Below are 10,720 nucleotides of genomic sequence, written 5' to 3' on the forward strand. Positions count from 1 at the left end.
AGAAGTGGTGTGGATAGCAAAGAGAAGGGGGCCCAGTAGTGAGCCCTGGGAGACCCCTGTGGTGGGATGGTGAGGTGCGGACAGCTCTCCAAGCCATGATATGTTAAACGAGCATCCTGTGAGGTAGGATTCAAACTGATATGGACTGGGTAATATGTTAGGAACAAAAGGATGGCACTTCGTTATTTGGGAATGAAAATGATCAATCCACAGAGGACTGAATTAAAAGACCCCCCGAAAATCTAAGTGGAAAAAATGACGTGGCAAGCTAGTCCATTTTGCTTGAATTTCAGCGCAGCAACTCATGATGGTACTCAGTAGTTCGTATGGCCCCGACATGCTTGATGGCATCGGGGCATGCTCTTAATGAAACAGCAGATGGTGTCCTGGGGTATCTGATCCCAGATGTGGACATGGCCATCACTGAGCTCCTTTACAAGTCGGTGTTGCAACCTGGCGGTGTTGGATGGACCAAAATATAATGTCCCAGAGGTGTTCAATCGGATTTAAGTCAGGGGAGTGTGGGGGGACAGTCAATGGTATCAATGCCTTCATCCTCCAGGAACTACCTCCACATTTTCGCTACATGTGTCCAGTCATTGTTGTGCACCAGGAGGAACCCAGAAGTTTTCATCCTGATGCTGAATGATGTTGCAGGCAGCATTACATTCTCCAAGACATCTTTAGACCTCACGTGCTCAGGGTGAACCTGGTCTCATTTGTGAAAAGCACAGGGTGTCAATGGCGAAACTGCCAATTTTGTATTCTATGGCAAATGCCAATTGAGCTGCACGGTGCTGGGCAGTGAGCATAGGTCCTTCCAGAGGCCATCGGGCCCTCAGGCCACCTTCATGAAGTCTGACAGTGTGGTCAGAGACATTCACACCAGCGGCCAGGAGGAGGTCATTTTGTAGGGCTCTGGCAGGGCTCCCACTGTTTGTTGTTGCACAAAGGAGCAGATACTGGTCCGGCTGCTGGGTTAAGGACCCTCTACCATCCTGCCCAGCTCTTCTAGAGCAACTGTCTCCAGGAATCTCCAACATGCTCTTGAGACTGCGCTGGGAGACACAGCAATCCTTCTAGCAATGGAACGTTTTGGTGTGCCATTCTGGAGGAGTTGGACTACCTGTGCAACGTGTGTAGGTTCCAGGTGCTGGCTTATGCTACCAGTAGTGACACTGACCCTCGCCAAATGTGAAACTACTGAAAAATCAGTCACGGAGGATAAAGATGGAAAAAGTATCATTTGCCACCATTCCTGTTTTTACAGACCTATCTCCCTTCTTCCTTTCTTGTCATAGTTTTTGGAGAAAGTGGTCTTCAAGCAAGTCTTGGACTTAACTATATCAGAACAACCTCAACTTTACCTGTATTGAGCTTTTGGTGTTTCCACCACAAAGCACACCCAAGGACTGGGCGCTGAACGCACTAGCCAGTGTCCTAAAAGTGCTGGTTCACTGACTAGCATGAGCCCTAATGTGTCAGGAGGGAGCTAAACTCATAAGGTATTACATATTTAAATTAGCTTCATTGACAGGCATAATCATTTTATGGGATACAAAATGTTAAACTACAATAAAACAAAATGGACCTTTTCAAACAATCACTAGAATCCTAAATTAGCATATGCTAATTGGCCCCACCCACCTCAATTGAATTAGGCAAACAGTAGGATGTGTTGGACTGGGTTATATACTAATTTATCTAACTATGACTGGGTGTATGTACTAATTTATCTAACTCTAGGATAGAAGACAAAATAGCTAATTTCCCAAAAGGAAGCATGTTTCTTAAAGAGACGCTAGCATCTATGGGTTTTAGCCTCCTTGCTAGCATGCCTGCCTCTAAGGGGCAAATTAGAAGGATTGAGTCCAGGCAAGTGCAGGGTTTAGTCACACAGTCAAAACTTCACACATAGCCTAAACGCACCCCAGTTTTTGACTCAGAATGTTTGTCAGAATGTATGGCTACTTCTTTAAAATCCAACACACCATTATTTATGCATGATTGTCTCATATATTTCATAATGCTGAAAGATGGCTATAGATGTCATATTATGTGTTAAAAGCAGCATAGCATTATAAATGTAGAAAAAAAGGGCATATTTTGGTGGCCAAATTTGAAGTCAAGATAGGGGCCACTAAGGGGCGCTATGTGTTGTGGTCCATTTCAATTTTTGATCACTAGGGGTAGTACTATAACTGTGCCAAGTTTCGTGCTTTCTGCAAAAACTGAACGATTCAGGTAAAAATCTGGCCTTAGCCGCTGTACTACAACAACAAGCAGAGAAAGCAGAGTGGGCGGTAGTAGCCTACTATGAGTTGTGCTAAAGTAGGCTAGACTATGCATTTTATTGGCATTACCTACTGGTAAAGGCTGCTAGATAGCAGGGTGCCAATATGGCCATGCAAATATAATTGTACAATTACAATTACTATAAGTATGATGTGTGCGGAAAAAAAGAATGAAAGAGAGTCTAAAATGGATTATATGTTTTTAAAAAAAAAAAAAAAACATGAATATGAATGTGCAAGTGAATCATACCATGCAGTTGCATTTCCAATTTCATAGGCATAAGGCCTTCTTACATGGTGATCATAAAGTGCGATAATTTAATTATACATATACATATAAACAACCAGATGTAACTATAAATACTTAAATATAAAGTGAATTAGATATACAGGATACAAACCAAATTACTACCATTCACAGATAAAATCACTACATCCATTTCCAGTGACAATCACGCAGAACAGCGCTTATTAAATGGTAAACACTACACTCTTGTGGTCATAAAGCGGTACTGCATTTCCTCGTGATCTTCCAGTAACTGAGTAACTGAGTCTGAATGCATGCTTACAAGCTTTTTCAGGTAATTTTCTAGGAATAAATTACCATCCACTTTAGACCTGTTTTTATCCTTACCCACAGTCATCTTAACAGAATTGGAAATGCCATCTCCATCAATCTGTTATTGTAAAAGTCCCAAAAACTTTCATATCCTGACGGTTCCAACTGAACATGTAACCAATAGAGCAAAAACAATTGCTCTGCTCTGAATGCTCTGATAAAAATGTTCCAGAGTCTTTGTTGGAGAAAAAAAACCCATCATAATGATTATGACTAATCATACTGATTGTGATGTGTTCTTTACAAGAAAAAATATGATAGATCTATCTATCTATCTATCTATCTATCTATCTATCTATCTATCTATCTATCTATCTATCTATCTATCTATCTATCTGTCTATCCATCCAGTTTTGGGTGCAGCGTCTTGTTCAAAGTTCCCATTGTAAGTCAAATGTAAAATTCCATGACTTTTACCTGACTTTCCCTGACAAAAAACCTGAACCCTAAGAAATCAGCAGTGAGCTGTCTTAACGATTACCGCCCTGTTGCTCTCAAGGATGGATTACTGCACGGGCCTACTGGGCCCAGGCCCAGGGGCCCATGGGGTCAGGGGGCCCTGAAGCCCAAGGTTTTGCATGGAATCATTGCCTCAATATCAACAAATCAGGATGTAGGCTATGAATCTGATTAAATTTAGTATTGGCCATCCCCAAAATGCACCAGAATACAGGAAATCACATCAAACAAATTAAAAAGATTCTGCGGGAGGACCCCCAAACCCCCCTCCCACATATGCGATAATTAGTGGGGGGCCCTTAATACATCTGGGCCCAGGGGCCCAAAAGTTCATAATCCGCCCATGGTTGCTCTCACCTCTGTTGTTATGAAGTGCTTTGAGCGGTTTATCAAAGATCATATTACATCCTCCCTGTCTTCTCCATTAGACCCACTCCAGTTTGCCTACAGGCCAAACAGGTCCACAGACGATGCAATAGCATCTGCTTTGAACACGTACTGCTCTCTCACTGCTCCTCATCCACTACAGCTCTGCTTTTACAGTTTTTATCAGTCGCTTTGGTTCATTTCTCAGATCAGAATTGAAATTCTCAAAACTACCTGTTCAATCTTCACATCATTGTGTCACTTGTGCACATCAAAAAAGCAGATTCTCATTTCTTTAAACAAGTTGCAAATGCTTTGGTACATCCATGCAAATGATTATGTACAATTCTCTACTGTTTCATTATCAATTGCTTATGTGATGTTGATTAAATGTATTATAATGGGTCTCTGTTGAATAGTCTCGCCCCCCACAACCAGGGATGGGCAGTATTTCTAATACATGTATTTGAAATACGTATTTCAAATACAAAATACTATTTTGTAATTTGTATTTTATTGAGATAATGAAAATGCCTTCGTATTTTGTATCAAAATACTTCAGTGTTGTGTATTTTTGTATTTTCAAAATACTGTAAAATACTTTCTGTGAAACACTGTGATGACATCTATCTAACTATCTATAAAGCACTCTCTGTCTCTGTCTGTCCGTGGCACCCTTGCATGGTCAAGCCCCTCTGCTCCAGTAGAGAGTTTATTTTCCTTTGCTGGACTTTAAATTTGTCTATGTTCTCTGACCTGTGAAATATTTCAGTGCTATGGTAACTTGACAAGATACCTCAAACAAGGACATTTCCAATTTTGCACATTTTAAATAAGAAATGATTAATAATGTCATAATGATTGGCTTCTAATTGGCTTAACTGATTGGATGGTATTAATGTGACAACCTGATTTTTTATTTTTTATTTTTCTTATTTACATTGAGGTTGTGCACACACCAGTTTCAGGTGTATACAAAATTATTCATCTGTGATGAAACTCACCATAAGTGTGGTGGTGGCATTAAATAACCTAAAAGGTTAAAATGCTACCTAGCTTAAATTTCTAAATAAGTCATCCATTTGGATTGTTTGTCTTTAAATTATTGTCACTGATTCATAGTGGGCAATCTCTTACGCCAACTGGCTGAGAAGTGCAACAGTTGTGGAGTCGGCATTCCTGTTGCTGTAAAACAGTACATCTCTAAACTCAAAGAGTAGACTAACAGTCAATAAAAGTGGATTGTCAGAGCAGATAGTAAAAGCCATGCCGAGTGTCCTGTTCACTCTTAAACTTTCCATCACATTTGGTGCCTCTGCCTAGCCACATAGCCTGGCTAACGCCAGACCTCATCTCATTGAGTTTGGGTCTAGGAACTACACATTCATTTTCTTGTATTTGAGACGTGGTTTACGAATGCTCAGAGCCATTTATTGGGTGCTACGAATGTCTTCTGCTTCGTCTTGCTGTCCCCCCTCCGTTCTGTGATTGGTTCCTTTGTTGAGGGGAAAATCGGATCCATGGAATCCATCCAATCGTAAATGTGTTAGAGTTATGTACGTTAAAGAACATTTCGAGCGATCACATAGCCTACGTTCAATGTTGCAATATTATCAGAAGGCCCTTAATCTTTAAAGAACATTTCAAAATGAATGGAAAGACATGATGAGACCACTATGTCCCCACTATGTCCCCCCCTCCCCACTGGCACCGACCCTGGCAGAGTTTTATATTGGGATGTCTAACATGAGGGGTCAGCATATCTAATCTGTTGACTGATTATGGAAGGAGTCTCTTGCTTTCAGATGTTTTTCTAGGTAGGGAAGGGATAGATGAAAAAGGCTTTTAGAAAGAAGTATTTTGTAGTATTTTGAAAATACAAAAATACAGTATTTTATTTTGATAAATTTTTTGGCTGCTGTATTTTGTAGTTTATTTTGATACATTTTTTAAGGTGGGTATTTGGTATTTTATTTGGAAATACATTTTGATGTATTTGTGCCCATCCCTGGCTCTAAGAAGCAACCATTGATAGAGCTGGAAAGGACTCCAGTCAACGTATTTTAGAACACAGTTCCACTGCCAGTTCCCGGCTCCTCGGCACCCTCCAGTGGCCAGCTCACTATAGTGGCAAGCTCACTCACTGGCCCGAGTCCCACTATCCAGCCGCCAGTCCCCAGCGCTCTCCATCGGCCAGTCCAGAGTCCCGCTCTCCAGCGACCAGCTCAGAGTAGTTTTCTACCAGGTCCTGTCACCACTTTGCTGGTCCTTTCCAGCAGCTGAACTCACAAATGCCCCCATCAGCCCCCTGCTCCGCCCCTGGGGGGGTCTTCATCATCGCCCTGGCCATCGACCCGAGCTGCCCCAGTGGTGTGCCCAGGGGTCAGGATTTGGAGGGTCAGCTTCAGCAAGTTAGAAATCCTCCTGAGATGCCCAGTGGTGTGCCTTGGCACCTGGTGATTGTGCCAACTAGCCAGTCAGAGTGCAGTTTGCATTTTACTTGTGTGCATCATCTTATAGTATTTCACCTGTCTGAGCGTATTTTCCAGTTGTGCGAGTAAAGATGTTTTGCTTTTGCGAGAAAAATGGCTTTTGTTTTGTGTTTGGGTTCAAATTTAAGAGGCAACTGTGACAACACAGACAATATGTAAAAAGTCAGTGTGTGTGTGTGTGTGTGTTTGTGTGTGTGTGTGTGGACTAACCCTTCACTGAATAGCACTTGTCCTTTGCTGACCCTCTGATGTCCATGAGTAACGGACTCCTCATCCTTCAGGGACATGTGGCTGGACACAGCACATGCTGCTCTGCCTGTCTGATTTCCACTGACAGCATCATCAGGGTAATCCATCCTAATCAATCAATCAATCATCAACAGAGACTTATTAATACAGAAACTTCTGTGTGTGTAAATGAATTTGTGCATGTGTGTGCATTTGTCTTTGTTTGAACTCTTTAGTCTCGCAAAGAGAACTGCAACCCTCTGAGTTCCACATCACTTCATACATGAACTAGAATATATGCAGCCAGGGTCGTTATATGTTGGCCTAACAGGTTTGAAATAAGCCCTCACTGCTGGAGAGACACTACAGGTGAACAGGGCAAATGCCTCCACTATAATGGCAAACATGAGTTTATGCCTCCTTGACTATAACTAACCTTGCACCTGTGTGCCGTGCGTGCATGTGTGTGTGTGTGTGTAGTATGTGTGTGAGAGTGTGTGTGTGTGTGCGCGCAAACTATTCTTAGTTTAGTTATCAGGAAACTCATAAAGCCGCTGCAGCTCAGACTTTCTCAAATCCAGTGTAACTTCCTTTAGACAAATGAAATTGCATTACTGTAGAGAGACAGAATGAAATCCATGGAGATGTGATGTTCATCCCTTAACAGTAGACACACTTCGTTTTACACACTTCACATGAACCACACAGCAACACATGCAACTGGAGCCCATTACAGCATATATGTGGCTCTTCAGAATTGGAATGATTTGAAGTGAACGCCTCTTTACCTGTTCAGTCTTCAGTCTTGTCCCCTTTCCCCCTCTCTCACATATTTCACAAGGCAGGAGGTTCTCTGAAGCTCTCAAGTGGCTGTTGTCTTTAAAATGGCGCCCGACTCAGTGAACTTCGACAAGCAAGATGTCTGAATGAGGTTGTTCTGTTAATGATCACTCTGCTCATGAATCCCTGAATAGGCCAAAGGTCGTCTCCTCACCTGTTTTATAACTCAGTGCACCGACACAATCTAGTTTTGTGCACAATAAGAATTGTCAAGATAAGTTTTATATCCTAGTTATTATATATCTACATGTATAGCCAGTTCACCATGAAATACTTTTGGTCCTTGTGTGGCCTAACTCCATGTTTTTCCACTGCTCACAGAACCAAACATATAGAGACAGTATTGAGGGTGTGATGATGAGCCACTTTAAATACAGTACACACAGTCAGTGAAGTTATGAAAAATCACTGTCTCCATGAGAATAACAATACATCACACACCAATACAAATAGACATGACCTAAGGAGCCAAAGGCTGATGAATGACCTTTAGCACTTCTTCAGTAAGGGTGTGGACAAGCTGGGACACATTCTCTCTGTGACATCATAAAATAAATAAATAATAAATACCTCCCCCAACCTGTTGCAGTAGTGCTGTCAGTCAATAAGCTCCACTAGTAGTGTTACCAGTCTTTAGTGCTGTCAGTCAATAAGCTCCACTAGTAGTGCTACCAGTCTGTAGTGCTGTCAGTCAATAAGCTCCACTAGTAGTGTTACCAGTAGTGCTGTCAGTCAGTAAGCTCCACTAGTAGTGTTACCAGTCTTTAGTGCTGTCAGTCAATAAGCTCCACTAGTAGTGTTACCAGTAGTGCTGTCAGTCAATAAGCTCCACTAGTAGTGTTACCAGTCTGTAGTGCTGTCAGTCAATAAGCTCCACTAGTAGTGTTACCAGTCTGTAGTGCTGTCAGTCAATAAGCTCCACTAGTAGTGTTACCAGTCTGTAGTGCCTCATGTTGTGTTGGGACTCAAGGTGAAATATATTATGTGTGTACACTTCCTGATACCATTGATACCATTTCTGTGAAACACACTACAGGCAATAAAAACTCGCCATCCTCATCCCATCACATGTGTAGTCTTAATGATGTACTGCTGCCACCTAGTGTTCCATTATAAGCATTATAGAATGCACTTGTCAGATTGACAGTTTCCAGATCACATCGACCATCAACTATGTGAGTCAGGACTGAGTACAGTATGGGTGCTCAAAATGACAATGTGCTTGCATGCTCATTGCTCACAGTTAGTGGACAACACATGAATTAAAAAATAATAATTGTCGCTCTTCGCCACCCAACTCACCAGTGACTTGATTTCTTCCTCTTCCCCGACAGATTGTTTTCATGCTGAAAGATCACCAGTTGGTAGGATTATGGGACCTGTATCACTGCACAAGGTGACTACCTGAGAGCAGTTACAGTTTATCTCGATTGCTTTGACCAGGAAACATATTCAATGCTTTGATCTGCAAACATCTATTCACAGGTGGCAGAGATTCCTTGCATAAGTCTGAATCTCTGATACGCCTGTGAATCTCCTTTGCACAATTCTTCAATCAGCAATCATTCATTAGACATAAGAGTAGTTCAATGAAATGTGTCTTGTCTAGCTGCTTACGGTCTTACATGTCAATGACGGTTTACCGGTATACAATTAATTTTCACTCAATACATTTGGTCTTTTCAAAGTTTTTCTGATACCAGAAAAATGAGAAAGAAATGGCACAGACACAGGCACGGAAATGGCATAGTAAAAATGAAGGCTGAAACTCCTCCTTTTGAGAACTATGTTTTGCATTTTGTGGTCCAGTGTGTAATGCTATATTGAAATAAGAGTCTGAAGTAAGAGCCTTTTGCAAGCAAAATGTGTCATTTTGGCTAGAGTGCCTTTGTTTAGACCTGCATGTTAATTGTTTTAAAATGTGATGTCAGAGTTGACACAAGCATTAAAGTGATAATATCCATGTATCCATGATCAGACTGTTGGCCACATTACATGGATCAATTCAAAACCAAAACATGAATATGTTATATTCATAACGTACATGTACAGATATTTTGGAAATCACAACCAGAGGATCCTTGTGTTTCCCTGGGCGTTGGTGAAAGCAGTGACCCAGATGTCCATGGGGGATGTGAGATGACAAATGCTGTATGATAATTAGTTAAGTCTTAGCCTTGGCCTGACCACCTGCGTGGATGTCACACAATGACCCTTTGGGTTGTGAGATCAGATGGGCCATTTGGCTAGACGATTTCTGCCACACACACACACACACACACAATACTGTACACACACACACATAGAGTGAGATGATTTCTGCCACACACACACGCACACACACACAGTTCACACTCACACACACACACACACACACCAAATACACTCATATACACACATTACACCAAAGCACATAGGCTACATACTCCACCACATCATAATAGAGTAGATAATCATAATAAATTAAAATTGTACAGCACTTCTCATCTGTCTTCTCAAAGACAGATCTCAAAGCATCTCTCAGGCATCAGAACTTTCTACTGAAATGGACATTAGGCACATCAGCTGCAACAAAGTGCTTATACACCTTTAGATACAGGTTTAGTTGAGGCATCCTGTGTAGTGGTTTAATGTGTTTCTGATTCATCAGTGTGACCTACAGCTGCAGAAGCTTTCAGGACCCTGGACAGACCCATGACCCATGAGCACCTGGGATCAGTGGAAGCTTTCAGGACCCTGGACAGACACATGACCCATGAGCACCTGGGATCAGTGGAAGCTTTCAGGACCCTGGACAGACCCATGAGCACCTGGGATCAGTGGAAGCTTTCAGGACCCTGGACAGACCCATGAGCACCTGGAATCAGTGGAAACTTTCAGGACCCTGGACAGACCCATGACCCATGAGCACCTGGGATCAGTGGAAGCTTTCAGGACCCTGGACAGACCCATGAGCACCTGGGATCAGTGGAAACTTTCAGGACCCTGGACAGACCCATGACCCATGAGCACCTGGGATCAGTGGAAGCTTTCAGGACCCTGGACAGACCCATGACCCATGAGCACCTGGGATCAGTGGAAGCGTTCAGGACCCTGGACAGACCTATGACCCATGAGCACCTGGGATCAGTGGAAGCTTTCAGGACCCTGGACAGACCCATGACCCATGAGCACCTGGGATCAGTGGAAGCTTTCAGGACCCTGGACAGACACATGACCCATGAGCACCTGGGATCAGTGGAAGCTTTCAGGACCCTGGACAGACACATGACCCATGAGCACCTGGGATCAGTGGAAGCTTTCAGGACCCTGGACAGACCCATGAGCACCTGGGGTCAGTGGAAGCTTTCAGGACCCTGGACAGACCAATGAGCACCTGGGATCAGTGGAAGCTTTCAGGACCCTGGACAGACCCATGAGCA

General features: G+C 42.6%; 1 pseudogene; it reads right to left on the reverse strand.

Moving 5' to 3' along the window:
* Positions 1-10,720, reverse strand: part of LOC143126776 (uncharacterized) — a 132,197-nt pseudogene that overhangs the window by 47,122 nt on the left and 74,355 nt on the right.

The sequence above is a fragment of the Alosa pseudoharengus genome, unplaced genomic scaffold (genome assembly GCF_046254945.1).
Source record: "Alosa pseudoharengus isolate Yale_2024_CS ecotype anadromous, Long Island Sound unplaced genomic scaffold, YU_APseudo_1.1 YU_APseudo_1.1_scf_1, whole genome shotgun sequence".
Taxonomy (NCBI): domain Eukaryota; kingdom Metazoa; phylum Chordata; class Actinopteri; order Clupeiformes; family Clupeidae; genus Alosa; species Alosa pseudoharengus.